Raw genomic sequence first — 22,768 nt, 5'->3', positions numbered from 1 at the left:
AAAATAAACTATAATTTCAAAGCCATAAAAGCACTTGGGAGGCAGTTTTTCATCCACCTTTTTCTATGTCTGACTTTTGCACATCAGAGCAGAGAGATCTCAATAGAAAGACAGTTTGAAAAGATTGATGAGAGCTAACAAGACCAGAGTTTTCTTTTACAAGTGACTCTGCATTTTGATTTAATATTCAGGCTTATTAGATGCAAAAGTATAAAACTCACAGTTCTGATTCAAGACAGAGCCCGGAAAAATGGTACTGCACAGAATCTGAGGCAGGGTTTGTATAGCCTGGATGGCTCTGATCAGTCCTGCCACGACTTCCCATGCTCACATTTCTTCCTGAGGTAGCCTGCCTTCTTGGGGTCCAGCTAAATAGGCTGCCCAGGTGCTCAACTAACAGAGTTCACAGGCTAAAATTGGTGCTGATTTACTTTAAAACACTGTGTTATAAATTGTAGAGCTTCAACAGCTGCTGTAAAAAGCAGATGAACCATTTCTGCAGATTTTCTCTAAGAAAGGGGTTAGAATGATGGCTGTGGCCAGGAAATATCACTACTGTCCTGATATGAGCTGTGTTCCATCCTGAAGCAGAGTACCAACGTTTTCTTATTCAAGGAAGCACCTAATTGTATGCTTACATTAAGCATGAACTTAAACTCCATTGACTATAATGGAGTTTATACGTACATTTGAAAATAAGCATATGTTTATGAGGCTTCACAGAAGGCACACAGTTTTGAATCAGGATCTAAGCTAATTAAGACAGCCAGCTCATCCTGAAAGCAGCTTCACTGAAGTCAAGAATACATTTCTGTTCGTATTAAAATAACACCAAATTTGTAGGACATACACGTTGCTATTCCAAGAGTTTATTCCTGCTACACAATCCAAACTGCTGGATATGGGAAGGGCAGGATCACCACACATTCTTTGCATACAGTCTAAATAACACAATTCTCTTAACATCAGGAAAGCACTTAAACATTTTACCTCATTAGAAAGTTCTTTTGAATTTCAGCATGGTCTCTGTGATCATATGATCAATGAATTACATCATGACGGTGAACTTGCAGTAGACATAGGCAAAGAGAGGTCAAACCATAATACATGAGGACAGATAGTTCAGTCTAGGACCAAAGTCTGTGTGGGTACACACTAATGCAGCTGTCATGCTCACAGATATATTTGCAAACAGTGTCATATCCATATCTAGGATATGTCTATCCATATCTAGGTCCTGTTTTAACTCTGTAGCTTCAGGACAAAGGAAAAATCCTAAAACCTCAGACACTAGCCCGAGTGACTTATTTTTGCAATACATTCAATGATACCTAATATCTTGCAGAAGTAGTGCACAAATGTTTTCAACATGAAACCTCAAGACCTTTTTTTTTTTTAACATTAATATGAAATGCCTTCATCTGCCTACCAGTTAGAGTTCTCTAACAGATAGCTGTCTATCTATGAAAAGTAGCATATCTGTATCCTTCTCTTTCTTCCTTCTTGGAAGAATCCCTGTTTTCCTAGCTGCATGGATCTAGGTCCATTTTCTGACAAACTTGGACTCATCTGTTCCTTAAATTTCCCAAATATTCCTATTTGCTCCTCATATCTCCCTTAACATCTCTTTTTTTTTTTTTTTTTTTCGGTTCCCTCTGCTTCTGAAGCTCTCATATCCAGCTCCCTCCTTTACTCCATTTTTTCCTGGGGATTATTTGTACTTGTATCATGGTTTATAACCCTGCAGATAGGCTCTTCACTCTGCCTAACAGAATTGTCATTGCAGATTTTAACAGCTTTTCACATATAGCCAATATCAATAGCAAAGTCTCTTGGACATTTTGAAGAACCTTCTGGCATCAGAGCTGCAGCTGAGGGTAAGATGGACAGGTACTATTTGATCTTTGTTCAAATTCCTGCTGGACTCAGGAATGCAAAGGAGTGGTCATCCACAGTGTGTCACTTACAATGTGAGAAACTTTCTAAGACTCACTCTTTGGGTATACCCAATCAGCAACCTTTTGCTAAAGCTGAGAACATTTTGAGCCACAGAGATATGTGGCTCGAAGGCTTGTGTAAGTGAGGTGGGAGTCCTAGACTGGTTTACAGGTTAGATCTAAGTATTCAAGCTTGCACCGGAGATGGACTGAAAATAGTAAGGAATTTACTCAACAGGAAGACAAACAGTTGTATTCTTATACCAGTGGGAAGTGGTTCTCATGTTCTCTTAGCAGTTATAGGGGGAATCCTAGCTTGGTGGTAAAACCACTTGGATTACGGCAGCTGCAGTCTCCTTGACCCCTTCAGACCATTGTACCTGGCCTGACAGGCTTGGCTTCATACAGAACCATCATCCAGTTATGTATAAAAGCAGGTGTGGATTTTGCAGTGCTAAAGAGTTTGAGCTCCGCAGATCATCTCTTAAAGCTAAGAAAAAATTGCAATATAATATCTCAGACCCCCAGCAGCTTTGAGATACGGCACTGCAGTATTTTACAAGCATCTTTGTGCACCACAGCAATTTTCTCATGATTTTCTCACTTGAGTTCCTAGCCTATTGTAACAGCTGGGTTACAAGAGGAACGAATTGGCCCTGAGGTCTCCTGTGACCACTCCTTCTTACATTGCACTTCTGCTCCCTCCCTTTGGGAAGGGAGTTACACTGGCTGCAGCTTTTATTTTCATTCCTATTCAGTCTTTAGCAGTTTCCCTTTGATGCCTCCTGCCATCTCTCTCTTTCTTGCTGTGCTTTGACGGCTTGCTACTGCAGGCACAAGTAAGATCATGCTGTGATGAGCTTCCTCAAAGCAACGTCTTGCTGGTAACAGGTACCTCTGCAGTGGAAGCTGGCAGAGAACAGCTGCAGGGAAACAATATGCTCCTCTCTGTCTTTTCAGATTCATCCCCTCTTGGGACTCACAAGGCCACCCCTCTTGACCAGAAATGTCAAGCCACAGTTTGAAGCTGGCAGCAGATAAACTGTGACAGGGTTCAACTCTGCAAGCCCTGAGAGCAGTAGCTTGCCTTGATGTGTTTCCTAAAGGTTTGTGTCTGCATTAGGAGTGCTGATGATCTTTTCCCTTAAAGGTTTAGGATTTAAAAAGGCACCAAAAATAAAACTCAGGCATGAGACATTATCCCATTTCTGAGTTTCTGTAGTTCTTAAAACAAAGCCTAGAAGTAGTTAAAAGGAGTTATTTCCTCTTCTGAGAGGTGAAACTTTTTATTTTTAATAGAGTTCCCTAATATGTATGCAAAAAAAAAAAAAAAAAATTGAGGAAAGGAATGTGTATCACTTTTAAAATTTCAGAATGAAGAGCTAAAATTATTCCAAGTGCAAGCCGTGACTAGGCCGCACAGTGAACAGAAGGAACAACACTGAAAACACACTAGATCATAGAAAAGCTCCTCATGCCTTCTGCTTACTCCAAGGAAATGTAGTTCCAGGATTAAATTCAGCAAACACCTTGAGCTGAACAGAACAGAACAGCATAGTTCAATTTTTATTTAGTTGAGTTGAGTTGAAAGGGACCTTCAAAGGTCATCAAGTCATCTGACCGCCTGACCACTTAAGGGATAACCAAAGGTTAAAGCATATTGAGAAGGTCATTGTCCAAATGTCTCTTGAACGCTGGCAGGCATGGGGCATCAAACACCTCAGTAGAAAGCCTGTGCCAGTATATGACCACCTCATGGTACAGAAATGTTTCTTAATGTCCAGCCTGAACCTCTGCTGGCACACCTTTGGCTGTTCCTCTCATCCTGTCATCAATTTGTGGGACTCCCTCATGTTCTATCATCAATTACCAGGGAGCAGAGACCAGCACCTCCCTCCGCACTTCCCCTCATCGGGAGCTGTGGGGAGCACTGAGGTCACCTCTCAGCCTCCTTTTCTCCAGACTACACAAACCAATTTTGGTGACCAGAAATAAAAAGTCACTGCTCCCTCAGCTATGGTCCTCCAGCTTTGAAGATGGGACAGATCAATATTGTTGTTACTATTAAAAACTGAGGCAAAAAAAAGGTATTAAATGCCTCCACCTTTTCCTCATCCTCACTTGTTAGGTGACCACCTGCATCAACTATCAGTCCAATGTTTTCCCCTGACCTCTCTTGTTGTTGACATACTTAAAAAAAGCAGTGAGGTTGCCTGTTGTGGTTTAACCTTTTAAGTCTTTTCTTCTCCAGACTTGACAACACAAGTGTCCTCAGCCTCTCCTTAGAGGATATGCCTTCCATCCCCTCTGCCTGCTTCGTTGCTCTCTTCTGGATGCTTTCAAGTACATCAACATCCTTTTTATATTGTGGAGCCCAGAACTGCACACAGTATTCGAGGTGAGGTTGCATCAACACTAAATACAGTGGGATAATCACCTTATTTTATCTGCTGGCTATGTTGTGTAACACATCCCAAAATGCAGTTTTCCCAGTTGGCTGCAGGCACACTGCTGGCTCGCGTTGAACCTCCTGTCGACCAGCACCCCCAGATTGCTTTCTGCAGGGCTGCTTTCCAGCCACTCACCTCTTAATCTGCAGGTAGGAGGGCTGAAGAGTAGCCGAGTGTATGATTCCTCAGAGACACAATACATAGAGATATTCTTCAGAGATATAAAGTACTCAAGGTCAGCTACTGTGTTACATCCTTAGCCTGGGGACAAGGAGGAAAAAAAGGATCTTTCTTTCACAGTATACAAAATAAATTGAATAAGATCTTCCAAAAGAGTAAGATCTCCCCTCCTCAGTGTCTTGGGAGATAAGAAAAAAAGAAAGGGAAAGGGAAAGGGAAAGGGAAAGGGAAAGGGAAAGGGAAAGGGAAAGGGAAAGGGAAAGGGAAAGGGAAAGGGAAAGGGAAAGGGAAAGAAAACAGGAAAACAGGAAAACAGGAAAACGGAAGGGAAGGGAAGGGAAGGGAAGGGAAGGGAAGGGAAGGGAAGGGAAGGGAAGGGAAGGGAAGGGAAGGGAAGGGAAGGGAAGGGAAGGGAAGGGAAGGGAAGGGAAGGGAAGGGAAGGGAAGGGAAGGGAAGGGAAGGGAAGGGAAGGGAAGGGAAGGGAAGGGAAGGGAAGGGAAGGGAAGGGAAGGGAAGGGAAGGGAAGGGAAGGGAAGGGAAGGGAAGGGAAGGGAAGGGAAGGGAAGGGAAGGGAAGGGAAGGGAAGGGAAGGGAAGGGAAGGGAAGGGAAGGGAAGGGAAGGGAAGGGAAGGGAAGGGAAGGGAAGGGAAGGGAAGGGAAGGGAAGGGAAGGGAAGGGAAGGGAAGGGAAGGGAAGGGAAGGGAAGGGAAGGGAAGGGAAGGAAAGGAAAGGAAAGGAAAGGAAAGGAAAGGAAAGGAAAGGAAAGGAAAGGAAAGGAAAGGAAAGGAAAGGAAAGGAAAGGAAAGGAAAGGAAAGGAAAGGAAAGGAAAGGAAAGGAAAGGAAAGGAAAGGAAAGGAAAGGAAAGGAAAGGAAAGGAAAGGAAAGGAAAGGAAAGGAAGAAGAAGAAGAAAAAGGAAAACAAAAAGGAAAAAAAAAAGACAAAGAAAGAGTGCAATAAACAAACTGATTCCTAAAAGAATGTTGTGACAGCTGGGCAACTGACAGTGTTTTTACATGTATATAGCTGGAGTGACAACTGGTTTTGAGGTTGGGCTTGACATCCTGAAAAGTTTTGGAGCAGAGTGAATCATAAGAACAGTGTAGGAGTTTGTGGTCATTTTTTAGGTAGGCACCTGCATTGCCTACTGAGGAAGATGTGGGAGCTCCCTCCTGGTTTAGAGAATATAGAGAAATAGAGAATTATCTCTCTGGAAGGATGCAGGTAAGGTTGATCCTGCTCTTAGGGAAGCTGCATGGTCTAGGTGACTTCTTGAGGTCTTCTCCAGACCTACCTTTCTATGAATTTTATTCCAGTAAGAAAATGAGAAGCAGGAGAAAAAGCCTTGGTTCTTCTAGCATACAATAATTTCCTTTGAGGAAAAAGTGAATGTTAGAAGGACTGTCACAGTCCTGGGTGAAGGGAAAAGCCAAGTACCCAAGTTCCATATTCTGAAACATCCTTTATGGTTGTAGATTACACCTTGTCAACTTTTTTTTTTTTTCCCCTGTGAAGATGCCCACACGAGTGACCCTTAAGAGGCAGAGTCCAGACTTCAGTGACTTGTAAAGTCTTTGGAAAAAACGGTCTCAGCATAGAATTCTGTGTACATTTAAAAAACCAGAGGAATTATCCAAGAAGCATTCACTTGAATGCTTCTGGAAGCTGTATAAAGGAGCATGTAAAGAAACGAAATCTCCTGGGAGAGGTGGGAAACAAAATAAACAACGAAAAAAAAAAACACCAGACAGTTTATATTTTTGAAATTGTTTTGACTGCTTCTTGTTAAGTTATGCCTACATGCAGATGATCTGTGCTATAAAAATGAAATTGTTCTGACCTGACACCTACCAACACTCCCACTGACAGTAATCAGTTCAAGATATTGGCATTCATACGCTTGTGGGAAGGATGAGGGGAGAGCACTTCACTTCAGGTCAGCCTATCACTGAGAGTTCCCTTTAAAACACTTTCCTGAAGAGCAAAGCAAGTTGATACTTAAGACCAAACCATTCCACTATTAAAATGAGACACGTATTGTAATTAGATATCCTTGGCGACTATATTGTTTTTAACACTTTTTTTTTTAACATAGAAATTATTTATTTGATGTCCTTGAGCATTTGTGAAAAAGGTTCTTCACAAGAGAGTGTTTTAAACATAAGTGCAGGGATCCATCCAAAGACACACCAACACCCTATTGTTGCTGCAGAAACAGACATTTTTCCTTTGCACTCTGAACTACCACAATTCTACTGTAACTATTCAAGCCCTTTACAAAAGAATCAAATTTCATGTGAAAGCAGAAAAAATACCGAACGAGCTAGTGCAGCATTTTTGTGCTTCCTTTCAACATCTTTCTTTTCTTTTAGCTATCTTTTGTTTCCAGTTTTTAAGTCTAGTTGAAGAATAGCCATTGGTGCAGTAAAGGTGTTTACTCTCATTTTACACAAGATGGTAAGCTTGATATACTGCTTTATATAAATGTTACAAATTAAACCTGCTCTTAATATTTATAAAAAATTTAAACTTAATGCTAATATAGCACTGCTGTCCTTAAAGACATAACAAAGCACAATCCTCAAGGAAAAAGCTATGAAATACATATATATATATATATATATTAATAGCACATTTCTTCATTTTGCATAAATTTAACACTGTGCTCTCTGTACAATATGTGATCTTTTCTCTAACTCCCCATAGACATAAAGAGCTGGGTGAAATGTCATGAAAGAAACAGAAGTTTTGGAAAACACCACATATTAAGGATGCTGAATTTAATTTTCTGCTTTTGTTTAGGATGGCCTACTTACTCTTCAAAAGCCTTGTCATGTCATAAACCAGAGTGGGAATGAAGGAACTATTAGACTATATTTAGCCACATATTAAACCTCAGCTGTAAACACCCAATAAACAATATTCATGGAAGCCTTGAGGTGTCTGTAAAAAAATAATGGCATGGTGCAGACACGCACAGTTCAGAAGAAGAGTTTGTATTGTACATCATGGTCTACCAGTGGTTTTACCTCCAGGTGGGATTGAGATTGAGATTTTACATGTTGATAAATATGGAAGGAACAGGTGCCTGCAGAGATCTGCATGGAATTATGTGATCTTAGTTCATAACTGGTCTCCATTTTGGTGAATTTCAAATGAAATATGTTATTATTATTTGATACCATTTTTAAACTTGTACTGATTTCGGACCTGATGTTTGTGTCTTGCACAGTTGGTTTTCCTTTGTTTTGCCAGAGGCTTGGCATCCATCCAGGCTTCAGTGCCTTGATTTCAGTTGTTGGTTGATTCCTCACTGTGAAGCAGGTCCAATTCTTTCCTTTTCAGGTGATGCCCAGGACACGATGTTCCAAATGAACATATTGGGTTGCAGGAAGGGAGCGAAAAAGTTACAGTTAGTGAGAACTGTCATATCACATATGCTAATTCTAGTAGCATTGAAAAAATTCTAAATTAGGAGAGTTGTAACTTTAAATAAACATATTTCAGAGTGTATAATTAGCATAGACTTAAGTTGTTTCTTAGTTAACTTTGCCTTATCATCAAAGAATTTTCACAATTAACAAAAAAAAGTGGAGATGATTCAGCTTGTCTGTATAGAAGGAAACAATGAATTTGGGCTGCTGGACCAGTCCTTCCCAGTTTCATTTCTCTGAAAAATAACATAAGTGTAATGAAAATAATTTCCTGTCACAAGTACTGAGTGAGCCAACCAGGAAAGATGCCCTACCCAAGATCTGTTGTTTGAGAATACAGAAGGCCTTGTGGTAGATGTGACAGTAGGTAGTTGTCTTGGCCACAGAGGTCATTAAATAGATGAGTTTGGAATTTTTGGTGAAAGAGGTCAGCAGTGTTGCCACACTGGACCTTAAGAGAGTAAAATTTAAGCTTCTCAGGGAACTAGTTAGCAATGTTTCCTGGGAATCGGATCTAGAGGGTCTAGGGGTCCCTGAGATCTGGTTGCTCTTCCAGAGCCACCTTTTAAAAGCCCAAGAGCAGGCAATCCCATTGTGCTACAAGTCATCTAAATGGGGCAGAAGACTGGCCTGGCTGAACAGGGAATTCCTTGAAGAACTAGGGCAGAAAAAAAAAATAAAGGACATCTGGAAGCAAAGTCTGTCTTCACAGAGAGAGTGCAGAGCTGCTGTTTGCATCTACAGGGAGAAAACAAGCAAAGCCAAAGCTTAACTTGAGTTGACTCTGTCTACTGTGATGTCAGACAACAAAAAAGGCTTTTTTAAAGGATGTCAACAGGAAGAGGAGGTCAAACAATATTGGACTGCAGGTGGTCACCTAACAAGTGAGGATGAGGAAAAGGTGGAGGCATTTAATACCTTTTTTTTGCCTCAGTTTTTAATAGTAACAACAATATTGATCTGTCCCGTCTTCAAAGCTGGAGGACCATAGCTGAGGGAGCAGTGACTTTTTATTTCTGGTCACCAAAACTGGTTTATGTAGTCTGGAGAAAGGAGGCTGAGAGGTGACCTCAGTGCTCCCCACAGCTCCTGATGAGGGGAAGTGCGGAGGGAGCTGCTGGTCTCTGCTCCCTGGTAATCAATGATATAAGATGAGGGAAGGACGCATAGCTGTGCCAGCAGAGATTCAGGCTGGATATTAGGAAATATCTCTGTACCGTGAGGGTGGTCAAGCATTGGAACGGACTTTCTACTGAGGTGTTTGATGCCCCATGCCTGCCAGCGTTCAAGAGACATTTGAGACTTCTCAATATGCTTTAACCTTTGGTTATCCCTTAAGTGGTCAGGCAGTCAGATGACTTGATGATCTTTGAGGTCCCTTTCAACTCAACTCAATCAAACAAAACTGAACTATGTTGTGTTGTGTCGTGTTGTGTTGTGTTGTGTTCTACTCTACTCTACCCTACCCTACCCTACCCTACCCTACCCTACCCTACCCTACCCTACCCTACCGTACCCTACCCTACCCTACCCTACCCTACCCTACCCTACCCTACCCTACCCTACCCTACCCTATCCTATCCTATCCTATCCTATCCTATCCTATCCTATCCTATCCTATCCTTATAAAGGTCAAGAAAAATGTCAAAGCTAATGGGTTCATCCAGGATTCCTATGTTTCACTGGTAATAGTAGCTTCAGATATTTTTGAAAATCTTACCTCAATGAATTAAAAAAAAAGAAAAAAAATATTTCTGAAAAAAACTTGAATGAAACCACATATGGCAGGAAACCACATGCAACTTCCTCAACGTGGAACTGCACATGTTCTAAAATTTCTTCAGATCAGATACTAATGAGCCAAACCCATAGTATTAGTCTGTAGTGAACAATATAATTGCTTGCTCATCTGTTTTGCAAAAACTGCCCATCAGAAAGAATTGTCACTTGTGAAAGAAATATATATTTTAAAGTTTATTTAATGAAATCTACAGATGAAGTAAATATTTTGGCTTTTCTCTATATGTCATTGTTTTTACGTTTTGTTTTTCTAATTATTAGAAAATGCTATTATAAATTATCTGTTTAGCTTTTTTAACTCTGTCTTTTTTATTTGGCTAAAACTTAAAATACACTGTAAGTTTACAAATACGTATTCTTAAAATCCTTTTTTCAGTGATTTATGAATTAATAACATAGAACTTAAACAGTAGGTATGGAGCTGGATGAAATACATTTATTTCTGGTTTGACATTGAATTTAATAATTGTAAAAAGTAATTTGAGTCAAAATGAAAAAGAAATGTGATTATCTTGGGTACTGGCAAAACAAAAATGATATCTAAAATCATTTTCTTTTAATCTAAAACTTTTAAAAATATACCAGTTCTTATATACTCAAAAACTTTTTTACAGATATACTAGTTGGTATAACAAAAGATTTATTCTTCATAATATTTTACTATCTCTATAAATCACTATTGCTAGGAAAAAAAAAAAAAAACAACTGTAAAATAAAACCTTACATTTTACAATATAGCATGCCTCTTAAAAAATGTACAAAATCCAGCAAGTATTGGTGAATTATTTTCTCTCCCCTCACCAAAACCTCTATTTTCCAGTATTTGTCAGCAAATTGCTGTTTCTATTGTAAGTATTCATCAGCATTAAAATCTGAAGAGCTGCGAATCGTCATGCTTCAGGGAGATACGCTTTTGGCTGTGCTGAAGGAGAACTTCCCTTTTGTGCGACAGCACTCCACGGTGATGGAGTTCGGAGTTCTAGATGGCTTCCCACTCTCTTCTGTGCTAGCTGCTTTCCCAGATAGGGTGTGTGAAACCACACCGCAGTTCTTATCATTTCAGGCAGATTATAATTACAGTCTAAGTAAACTGACTTTACAATTGATGACATTAAATTCAGTCCATTAATCCACTCCTAACTGTTTCTCAGCTATACAGAGAAGCTCACAGATGTCTCTAATGTACACAGCACGATAAGTTAGAAGGTGACTACATTAGATTCCTGTGAGAATCTCCTTCTCAAAATCCCTCATGTTAGAAAGATGTAAAGATTCTCTTGTTCTCATATATTCCTGGGCAAGTATCAGGTATATCTATCTGCTCAGCCTTTCAAACGTATGTTTGAAATATGATTTTCACTGTTAAAAAGATTCTGAGAAACTCTTGCCAAATAATCTAAATTGTCCAGTTACACTAAAAACAGTCAGTCACCACAAGGTGCATGGTTCCTGTGTGACCTACATCTCTGTACCAGAGATTTCCTTCAGATTAGTCGAATCAAATGAATGTGTTTTGTATGTATTTTCCATATCCATAAGAGAAACCTTGGTGGCAGAAAGAGCCACACTGATATATCCTTGTAGACTTCACAGATCATTGCTTGGAGCCCTCACTGTGATGTGTGGAAAAAATAAAAAATAAATTTGCTGATTCCCTTCTGATGGGTATATTTCCCACTAAAACAAGGATAAATTTTATTTTTAGAGACTGAGGACAGAGCAGAGAGTGGTTTTGGTCAAAGAACAGCGTATGTATAGGAAGGCCAAGAGAAATATTTCTCAATCTAATATAGAATCACAGAATCATAGAATTGTTAAGGTTGGAAAAGACATTCAAAATCATCTGGTCCAACAGTCCCCCTACCACAATGTCACCCACTAAACCATGTCCCAAGCACCATGTCCAACCTTTCCTTGAACACCCCCAGGGACGGTGACCCCACCACTTCCCTGGATGTCATACATGGCACCTACTTCTCCCCATTTTCTCACCACCCTGAACTTTTGGTGATCAAAATATCCTTTTTACGTTCTGTTCTCTGCTTCCTCTCCTCACAGTGTTCCTCTCAGAGTTTATTGCCCCTGCTTTCTGATGCAACTTCAGTTCTCTGGATATCCTATGGAAAGGGGGTTCCTTCTGCCTTGCTGCCATGATGCAAACCTTCACATCTTTCCTTTCATTGCACTCTCACTTCTCACCATGGAGATGGATCTTGGGCTATTCTAAAGAGTCTCAACGATTACAAGGTATCGGGTAGGGACAGGCTGCCTTCTCTGACACTCTAGGAAACTGCTGGCTGAGGGGATGCATTTCTATTTGGAGTGTGTTTTTTCCTGGTAGGGCTCCCTGTGAGGTGCCTGTTTATCCTTCTGCAGGCGGACTCAAGCTCAGCTGATGAAGCGTAGACCTGCTGCTCTGTGATGGCTGCCTTCGGTTTGTATCAGATCATGAAATGGGAGGAGGATAAAAGGCAAGTTTCCTGGTATATTTTTGGAAAATTTTCCCATATTATATTTATTTTTAATGAATAATTGTGCCAAAATCACCAGGGTTACTCGGGTAAGTGAAACCATATTTTTTGTATTTCCTTCAGAAAAAGGAAAAAAAGAAAGCTATCTATTTTTTCTTTCCTTGTCAAGAGATACTGGAAGGAGTTCCCTAACCAATGAACTGTCAGCTCCAAGATTAAACCAGAGACTAAGGGATTTATGGGACAAGGGAGGGAAGAGAGCCATGTCTTATTTTCACCACCCTATGCAACATACACAATGTGATGTGACGATGACCATGTATCTGCTCAGCCTTCCTCATCTTAGTTTGCAGCATCTGGCTTGCTCCAATGCAACATCTCAGTGACTCCAAGATGATTTAATAGCCTGTCCCCCAGTCATCAGCCTGCAAACTTAGGTTCCTTATTTTTTTATCTTAGTGCTGAGGGCATAAAATAGGGACATTTGGCATATCCCAGCATACAGCACTGCAGAACATGGCTGCAGCTCTTCCAGAGGGCTGTGAAGATCTGTCATGGCTGGGCTTGCTCTGAACAAAACAATAACGGCTGCTATGTGGACTCCAGAGCGAGTCATGCACTTGGATGTATGGCATCCATAGGTCAATGAGGGAAATATGTGTGAAAGCACTTTGCCCTTTTGAAAGCTGAAATAGAAAATCCCTGTCTATGTGAAATTGCTGCAACTTAATGGCCATTTTTTCTCTCACAAAACCAGGGGCTGTGCCTGATTGTGTGTGGCTAGGTACAAGAGGTCAAAGTATAAATTTTAAAAGGTTAAATTTCAGACATTTCAGTTTTTTACTTTCATATTATCCTTCAGGCAAGCTGCTGTGCTGAGTCTGCTAAGGAGAGCATGAAGATGCATGAAAGAATCTGGGAACTTGTCCTTTTGGTTCTTTTTCCTGTATGTGTTTGTGTGTGTTTATAGGCTTCTGTGCAGATGGCTATCTATTTTTCTGTGGTTCCTGCACAAAGAGCAAGGTTTTATCTCCACTATGACCTTCTGCTGGCACTGGTTAGGTACCAAAAAGCATCAAGGAATCACAGCTCTACTCAATGCAGCCATTTTGTACAGCCCCATGGGTCAGAACAGCCGTGAGGACGAAGAGTGCTTTGTGTTGGTCCAGTTTATACCACAGGAGATACAGCATTCTCAATCAGCAGAGAACTCCCTTCTAACAGTAAGTGTTGCACCTCCAGGAGATGCTCTGATGAACCACAGAGCCATAGTCATGGCAAGAACTCTCTAGGATGACAGCAGTTTAGAGAAAAAGCCAAGAAATCCAGATTCACCGTGTTTTTGTTTGTTTGCTTGTTTGTTTCAAGGATGTGTCCTTGAAACAAAAAAGGATGTGTCCTTTAATGAAAGGAGGAGAGGAAAAGAGCAATGGAAATACACATGAGGAGGACCAAAAAGGCCTTTCAAGGAGCTAGAAGTACTGTTGCCTTTGTCAGAAATCCCTAGATTACAAGGTACTTAATTTCCCGTCAAAAAGTTTTCACACAGGCCTGGGGTATTAGAAAATGGCAATTGCTATTTGTCATCAAGTTTAATTACCTTTGGACATTTACATGCAAATCATTCAGTGCAGTTCGTTGCAGACCAGGGAGGACCAGTCTGAATGGAGAAGAACGAGTTAAATAAAAACATGACATTGAGTAACAGATTGCCATGGGGCTGACTAGTGGAAGCTTGCAGTCATATTTCTACCAGGGCAAGACAGATAAAGTAGATCTTTACTGGATCAACAATTACTGTAAAAGGCATTAAAGGTCAAAATGGATAAATATCAAGTCATACAAAGCTCATCTTTAGCTAACGGCAATTTGGAAGATTGTGCTGTTTCAATAACAACCCATTGTACAAGGGCTGCTGGAAATGCATCACGAAGTTGCTGCAGAAATCATATGTTGAAGCTCTGTCTTCCTAGCCATTAATAATACTACAACAAGTATCGTCCTGTATCATATCAGTGGTTTTTAACTGCTCTTCATAAATATTTCTGGAGTTGGTTGAATTAAACTTCTAATGATTTCTCCATTAAATGTGGTCTGATCAATTTTTACGGCATCGCCTGAGGAATGAAATCAAACAAATGTCATGCCGCACTTGCATTCCTTCTATAGATTTTTGAGGCATTCCTTTAAAAACATTTTTTTGTTTGTCAGCAGAGACATCAATTTGACAACTTGCTTTACAAAATTAGAGTAGCTTTCAAGCAAGGTGGTTATGCTGTGTGATCTGTGTGCTGTTTCACTATTATTTGAGGTTTCAGCTCACATCCCAATCACATGGGGCAATTTGTCATTACCTCTGCTAATGACTGTGTGAATCTGGATCAAACTGAGTAGCTGATAAATAAACATGTTGATTTCTGGCAAACTACTGACAAAGAACATTATTTTAATATTTGTCATTAAAAAGCATCACTGCCCTAAATACTACAACCTTGAAGCAACGTGGCACTGTGGGAGATGAGACATATCACTTATCAAAGGTATCATTTTAAACTTAATCTGTGAACAGAGGACGTGTGAACGACCAGTGAGTCAGGCTAAAGGCCTCCAGTCCCGTATCACATCTCTCGGCCTGATAAGTAGTTGCTGCCTAGAGAAAGGCCATAGCCACCGTTGAAGTTAATTGGGATAGCTGGATATTATATGTTCATCTATTAAATGAGATAGCAAGGGTCATTTTACTCAAAAAAATGAAGGGATTTGCTAAGCTATATTGTAGAAAAAATGCAGGAAATGTAAGGCTGAGATAAAGAGCAAAATGCATGGAGCCTAGCTAAAAGCACCTCATTAAAGCCCCATTTCATTAGCACAGCTTGTTAAATCAGTAACTTGAGGCTTAACGAAGGTCTTTCCACTGCAGAGGCTGTGGTCCTGCAGGGTTCTAGGTGGAACATCAATTGAATTATCTTGACAAACAGCAGATATGGGTCTAACAGCTTCCTCACTGAGGTAACAGATACTTTCGCTGGTACATACTGAAAAGATAGCGGGTTGTGCAGGCAACCTTTTTCAAGTCTTGCAAACCCACTGAAAATGGCCAGGTTTCAGCATACCTGAACAATAGCTCTGACTAATTATCATCTATGCTGAAATAAAAATAATTGGTTAACTACCTTGTAATGGGAGCCTGCGGTGAGCTTGTAGAATACTTCTCCTCTCCTCCTTTTTGAAATGTCTTTCTTTGTGTTTAATAAAAATACTCAATGGTCCTTTTGATTTTACATTTATAGTTATGAGTAAGACTTTGACTCATATCAATTTTCCATAAATTCAGGGAATAAGAAGTTAGAGGAGATCATTGTAAGCTTTTTATCCTGCCCCACCTGAGCTCTTGCACCAGTCTCCTAGTTTTACACTGGGCGAAAGCACATTGTTGAAAAAACAGTTTAGGTTTTATTTTACATGCATCAGGTAAACCAGAGGATGAAAATCAGTGGTGTCAGGAAAAGCTGTGTATCTTGTATCATGTCTACATGATACCTGAGTGCTTTTTAGCATGGAAGGGACAAATTTGTCAGAAAAATAACTGTGGCTCATTGGATTGCATCTGTGTGCAAGATTGAAGAGCATAGTATTTTATGACCACTACCTTTAAATGAAACATTGCCTGCATGAATTCAGTGAGTATGAATTATTTGACACAGAGGTAGAACCTGTCCAAAACTTGTACAATGTGAACCTAGAAAAAAGAAATGTCCAAAATGAGACGGGAAACAGCTTTAATACAGCTCCTGGTGCTGAAATTCCATTTACCATGAGAGGCAGATAGTTGCTTGTATTCACCGAGAATTTTAAGAAGGAAGAAGGATGAAATAGGCACCGATTATTCACATTGGACAAATGGTGTCTGATTCTAGGAAATATTGTGGCCAAAAATGGGGTTTTTCAGATCATTCAGAATTTGTCCATCAACAGAGGAGCTGCTTAGCATAAATTCTGTAATGGCAGCTAAGGAGAGGTTAGAAACCTCACTCCTTCCATTGATAGAACTAAAATATGTATATACATAAATATGTATAAGGCTTCTCACTCACTTGGATGCCTCTGAGATTTTTGAGTTTAAAATCAGTGAGCTTTGATCTCAGAAGTTCACACACTCACAGATACCAAATAGGTTTTGTGCCTAGGGTTTTCCTGTATTGCTGTTCTGGGTCTGGCTGGGCTAAAATTAAGAAAATTCCTTGATGTTTTGTAAGCACTGTTCAGAAACAACTAGAACATCAGTCTGTTAGCGCTGTTTTTTATCCAAAACTTAGCACCATACAAGCTACTATGAAGAAAATTAACCCTATCCCAGCCAAAAGCAGTAAAACTGCTAAAAGAAATGACTAAACTTCAGTAATAGCCTGCACTTGTTCCAAGATCTGTTTTCTCCAAGGTTTTCCATATAAACCTTATTTCTCATAAATGTACACACCCTCACCTCCATAGTACCGTGTTATAGACCTAAACTGGATCTAAGTACAGTGACTGGCATTGTCATAAGTTTTAAAAAATAAATGGAAAAAAAATCAATCTCAGCTATGCGATGAAGAGTTAAAGTATTTAACACAAGATTCACTCAGCTGAAAACTTTGCATTCCCACATCTCTATCATCCTCTTACATACTTCATAGCCAGAATGAATCTCCATATGTTCAGAATAATCCAGCTCATGGTGAGACTAATCTCCTGAAAACCAACTCATTAAATTAACCTCAGTGATTTTCCTGACTTGGGGAAAACTCACTGGGGGAACAACATGTCCTAGGAGCTATAGTGCCATGACATCACTGCCATTGAGCTGAACTCTATATGTAGTTCTAACTGCAGCAGTAAAGTGGGCAACCTAATTTCAGCTGTATTGGAGTCAGATAGCAAAACACATGCATCTGCCCCAGCAGGACAGCTTTTGCTGATGCGTATTGGCAGTGGATGCCTTCGGAAGAAAAATTCTTTGGCAAAACTTCTATATGCACAACCTAGCTTATTGTTAGAATATTCAGCAGTTGAATAGATCATCCCTCAAATAAGTGACTGAAAAAAGCAGTACCACACTGAAGTATTCAGAGGTCAGAAAGGACGTGATATTGAACCCAAGCCAATACTGCAATGCTATCACAAAAAGGCAAAACTTGCACTGGGTTGAATTCATGCAAGTACAATATATTAAAAATATTCAGTATGTTTTTCACTGTGATTGGCTTGGGTTAGGTCTCAGTGGCAGTGATTTATTGCATTTGGTTCTGGTGTTACTGACCAAACCCATTGCTGGTGTCATGACAATGATTTACTATACGTATTGCTTTAGAAATATGTGCCACTCTCATGCACCATGGCCCTCTCATTGTAGGTACTTTAATACCATGGGATAGAAGCATGGTCTGTGCCCAAAGAGCTTCCAGAGAAAGAAAAGGTGCAGCCAGATGAGAGAGCAGAAGGAGCCAATGCAACAACACCGATCTCCATGGTTGGTCCTGATCTCAGCACAACTGCAGCTCAACAGTGCCAATCTTGTCATTGGCACCAGAGGAATTTTAAGGTAGGATTTGAAGCAGGAAAAAGAAAGGGCTTTAGGAATTTTCAGAGTGAGACACTTCTAAGCATGAAAAACTCAGGAGTGCTAAGGGGAGGAGGGAGCTGCCATCTTGTTGGAGAACAGGCAAGGTGTCTGGTGGAAAGTCCTTGAAAATGAATGAAAGGTTAAATTTGAGACAATAAAGTGGGGAAGACTTAAAAAGAGAATAAGGGAGGAAAATAACATGATCAAAAATCCCACAACAGGAAATTAAGTTTTAAGAGGTATTTTGAATAGATACAGAAGAAAGCGAAAAGATCAGAATACAGACATGAATAAAATTAATAAGGGAAAGCAGCGTAAGGGAACCAAAGCAAGTCCAAGCTTGTTCTAGGCAACAGTGAAAGGAAAAATGGGGTGATCATGGACCATGGTTCAGTTTCTGGATGTCACACAGAAGTCTTGTACAGTTTTGGATAGAACACTTAATCTGCCTGCAGCTCAAATCCTTCCCTGGAAGAGATGGATGACTGTTGTAGTTGTTAGGTATTCATTTTTGGCAGAGAGTGTTCTGACCATGGTTTCTGACCATTCTTCATTTAGTACGAGTTTGACCTTATATCAAATTATGTATCAAAGTTGCAGCACTAAATAATAAAGTCTTTGAAGAGATCCTGGCAAATCTAAAACAGTTTGTGAAAGAGGAGGAGAAGATACTAAACAGAGAAAATAGGAAAGAACCACTCTGAGCCCTGAACTGCATCCCCAGATTTGCACAATCTTTGTAAGGAAACCACTAGCGCAAATGTGGTGCTGGAAACACATGAGGTTAATACTTCCCTTTGTTCATCATGTGGATGTCCCAGCAGTGCAGCACAGGAACCCAAGCAGATCTGGTCTGCTGTGAATGCTGTTCGCCTCTGAGAGGATTCCCAACTGCTTAATTGGTTTATCATGTGTTTCGGTTTGTTACAGGGCATTTAGGAGGAAAGAGGTTGTTGACTTTCACCCCAGCTGAATAACACAGAGAAATGAATGCTAACTGCAAGCCAAAAGGGTCTGTGTGGGAAAATTCAGAGAACTGGACATGTTTATAGATAAGGAAAAAATTATTCAGTTTCTTGACCTCTTCTTTCTTTCTGCCTTATTAACTTAGATTGTTCAGTTAAGAAAAAAGTCAGTTTCTGCTTATTTTAGCTTGAACACAAAGATCTGCTCTCTCTCCAGAAAGCCCCAGATTATTTGTCACTTGATTCCTATTAGGGATTGTGTTTGGGTTTATTGAAAAGTTTTACATGGGTTTGCTGAAACATTCCCTTTGCAAAATGCATAGTATCTAGGCAAATTGGCAACCTGTACCCTCTAGCAGCATACAGCTCTGGCCCTTTCTTTGGAAAGGGAATACTGTGCTCAATACATAAGGAAATACAATCTGTGTAAAAGCAAAGCAAAACAAACAGCACAAACATCACCACCAAAAATGCTAAGAGACCTTTAATAAGGTCTCCACCCTTTGGGCTTTACAAATAATAATAATAATAGTAATAGTAATAATAATAATAATCATAATAATAATAATAACAGAAAAGGTCATTCTCTTCCCACTTTCCCCCTTCCCTGAAATCACCGTTTTAAAAGGGGAAGAGATGACAAGTTTTTACCATGAAAACTGATGCTTTATATAACAAATAAATCAAAACCTCTGCAAAAGTACTTCTAAAAACTGCATACATAGGCGACAACGTAGTAACAAAGGAAAGAAAAAAATTAAATCAACCTGGAATCAAAACCTGTTTTTATTATTGTGATGGGAACATGATTTGTGCTGAGAAATTAAATTCCAGTGATGAGTCTAAGTTACATTTTCTCATTCATGTGGGAGCAAAAAAAAGTGGATGTATCTCCAAGCCACAAGAGAGCAAAACTGCCCAGGAAGAAATTAATACAATAGCTGTTAGAAAAGAATGATGAATATTTGTATATGTTTCAGCTGTAAATGAATCCCATTGCTGTCTCAGAGAAAATCTTCACAAATCAAATTACCACAGCAGAGGCTGTGGTTAAGGATTTTATAATATAACACCCCCCCTCCTTTTTTTTTTTTTTTCTTTTCTTTTGAAAGCAAGTGATTAATTTGCTTCATATCATAAATCTGATCAGCTGGTAGGATGATTAATCGGACATGCTGGTCCCCTCTCTCAGATCATTCCTTGTTTATCGATTATAACATGGCTTTTTCTTTCCTGCAGTTAAAGCTCACTAGTTTTCCCTTAAAATGATCAGATTAGACCTGAAATGTTTACTGTGTGTAAGCTAATTCTAGTCACTTGAAACTTCATGTAGAATATGTTCCGGCTAAATCTGATTAAAATGGACAATTGACTTCTGATTTACGCTCACTTCAGGGGACAATGCAGCAGCCCCCCATGTGTAATTAGACAAAGCTCACAGAGTCCCCTGTGTGGGAGGCGGCGGGAGCTCCTGGCCAGTCTGCCACTTACCATTACCCAGACCATCAGAGGATGTCACTGAAGCAAGAGCTGAAGTCAAAAGGCAGAGACTGAAAGTGCCCGGTTTCTGAGTGCTATAAATGACCTTGAGACATCTGCAAATGTCAGGGAGTCTGGCAGTATTCTAAGACAAGAACCCATTGTGATGCTTTTCTCAGTTATGAAATGTTATTTTGGAAATACTGTTCTTGAACTGCAAGACTCAAGAAGATAAATAAAATTTGTGGTGGGCAGATCTATTTGTATTTACAGGAGGCTTTGTGCTCCTTCTGGATTCCAGACTGCTTCTGGTTGTCTATGGCTCCTTATTTCCGCTCTGCTGTTCAAGGTCTTCAGGGGGCTTTTGGTCATAATAAAACTCAAGTGTCTATTTTCTTCTCATCTGCCTTGACCTCTCAGATGCTTCACACGGTAAACCACTTTATTCCTTAAAATCATGCTTTTTCTGTCTCTCTGTAAGTGCTATAATTCCAGGTTCCTCATTCCTCCTTCCTCTTTTCTGCTCATGCTTTTACTCCTTCCATTCTGTAGATTTCACTATTTTACTTTCCCACCTCCCCACTTCCATGTAGTTCTCAGAAGCATAACCTCTGGTCCTCTGATTTCACTCAACCAGTTTTAACTACTGCCCACAATCACAGCTTTCAGTCTATAGCATGCCTCTCCCACCATCCATTCATCAGTGGTACTTCTGCCCTTGCTGGCAACTAAATGTAGCTGAAGCAAAGCGGGTTGCTTTTGCGTCTTACTCAAACCATCCTGTCCATGCTCATTGCAGAAAGGATGCTGGTCTACATTTTCATACCTGACCTGATTGACCTCCACTTTTAAATCTGGTCTCCAATATCCTTTTAGCTTATTATAGGCACTACACCCATTTTTCTTGTGTCCCTTTAAATTCCCTTTGTGAGTCACTGACATCAAATGGAGGTTACCTCTATGTCTTTACCTGTACAAGAAAAGTTCCACTTGCCCTTGTACTTTTTCATGACCTCCTTCCCAGGTCTCTCCTGTTTGCACTCCTCTCCTACAAACGCCCTTAAATGTTTTTCAGCAAGAGTCTGTATGTCTAAACTAAACTTCGTAAATAACCTCTGAAGTCCAGCTCTCTTTCAAATTCCTCTTTCAAGTCTCTTCAAGAATGCCCTCCACTTGTGCTTCCTCTAAAAAATTGCCAGGATTGCCCAAAAGACAAGAAACTTCTATTTGTCTCTCTCCTGTGCTATATATCTAACATTAATTTACTAAATCCCAAGTAGATAAGTATAAAGCTGACCTGTCTGAACATATACTGTTCCTTCTGCTCCATTGCTCTCTCTGACTGTGACACCTACTTGTTGAATTGTTCACAAGTAAGACATAGTTAATGAGGAAAATGCACTGCACCTCACACCGTGGAATGATCCTGACTGTACAGTCTCAGCTCTCTTGTAATATAAGTAGTAGAAAACAAACACATGGACAAACAAAAAAACACAATAAATAGACGGTGATTGTCTTAAAAAAAAAAAAAAACAAGCTGACTTTTTGACACATCCCTATAGGCATGAACCTTTGTGAAACACTGATTTTAGTGTTAAATAGACAATGTAGTAGCTTGTAAAACTATCTTGTGAAACAACAGAATTAGGCCAAAAAATATTTCAATAAGACAAATAGAAGAAGTAACCACTCTGGACAAAGTAAGGAAATTAACTGACCTTGCAGTTTCCACAATAAGAGATTATTTTTATTATTTATTTATATGACTTTACTGAATTTCTTTTTTCTCATTAAATAGTACCAATTCATCAATTCGTAGGAATAGTGAGTCCTTCTACAGAAGTCCTGGGGTCTATTTTCTAACCTCAGAATAACAACAAATCAGGCAAGTGCTTTAAAAGTGGATCAACATATAGAGGCAAGAATAGATGTAAATTTTAATTTGGGCCAACATTTTCTTTTATGTAGTATTATTAATCCATTTCAGAGTAATTTTGGTGTTTTATGTAGTGTTTAAAGTTATATAACTGTATCTTCTAAAGAAAAAAGAAACCAATAAAAAACAAAGCAATTTCTTTGCTCTATAAACAACTGACATTTTTTTAACTTGATATTAGATATACAAGAAAAAAAAAAAAGATCATGGGGATAAATTTTAGTGAAATAATTGGAAAAAAAGTAACAAAACCAGAGGAAACAATGAAGAGAAAAAAATATGTTTAACTATAATATGAAACTTCCCATCAAAGTGCTTCTCTTCTAACTTGTAAAGTTAATAATCAGAGGATACAAAAATAGCCTGGTCATTTTTGCATAATCATTTATCTTTATATTGGGTAGTCAACAGCAGGTTTGAATAAAAGTTTTGAAGAGCAGTTATATATCATATGTTGACTTCTGTTCACACATACAGTTCACGAAGAATGAAGACCTGCAGATCACAGGCA

At 39.5% G+C, this 22,768-nt stretch overlaps 1 long non-coding RNA gene across 1 annotated transcript in view; it reads left to right on the top strand.

The window, feature by feature from the left end:
- The window catches only part of LOC310894911, a 391,370-nt gene extending 368,908 nt beyond the window's left edge, over positions 1-22,462 (top strand). Inside the window, exons 2-3 of the long non-coding RNA XR_014580278.1 lie at positions 17,665-17,853; positions 18,805-22,462. This is a non-coding gene — a long non-coding RNA (uncharacterized lncRNA). The remainder of the gene's footprint in view (positions 1-17,664; positions 17,854-18,804) is intronic.
- The last annotated feature ends 306 nt before the right edge of the window (positions 22,463-22,768 follow it).

This window comes from Anser anser, assembly GCF_964211835.1.
Source record: "Anser anser genome assembly, chromosome: 2".
In the NCBI taxonomy this organism is placed as follows: Eukaryota; Metazoa; Chordata; class Aves; order Anseriformes; family Anatidae; genus Anser; species Anser anser.
The sequence above is the reverse complement of the archived record's forward strand: the minus strand, read 5'-3'. Positions and strand labels throughout refer to the sequence as shown.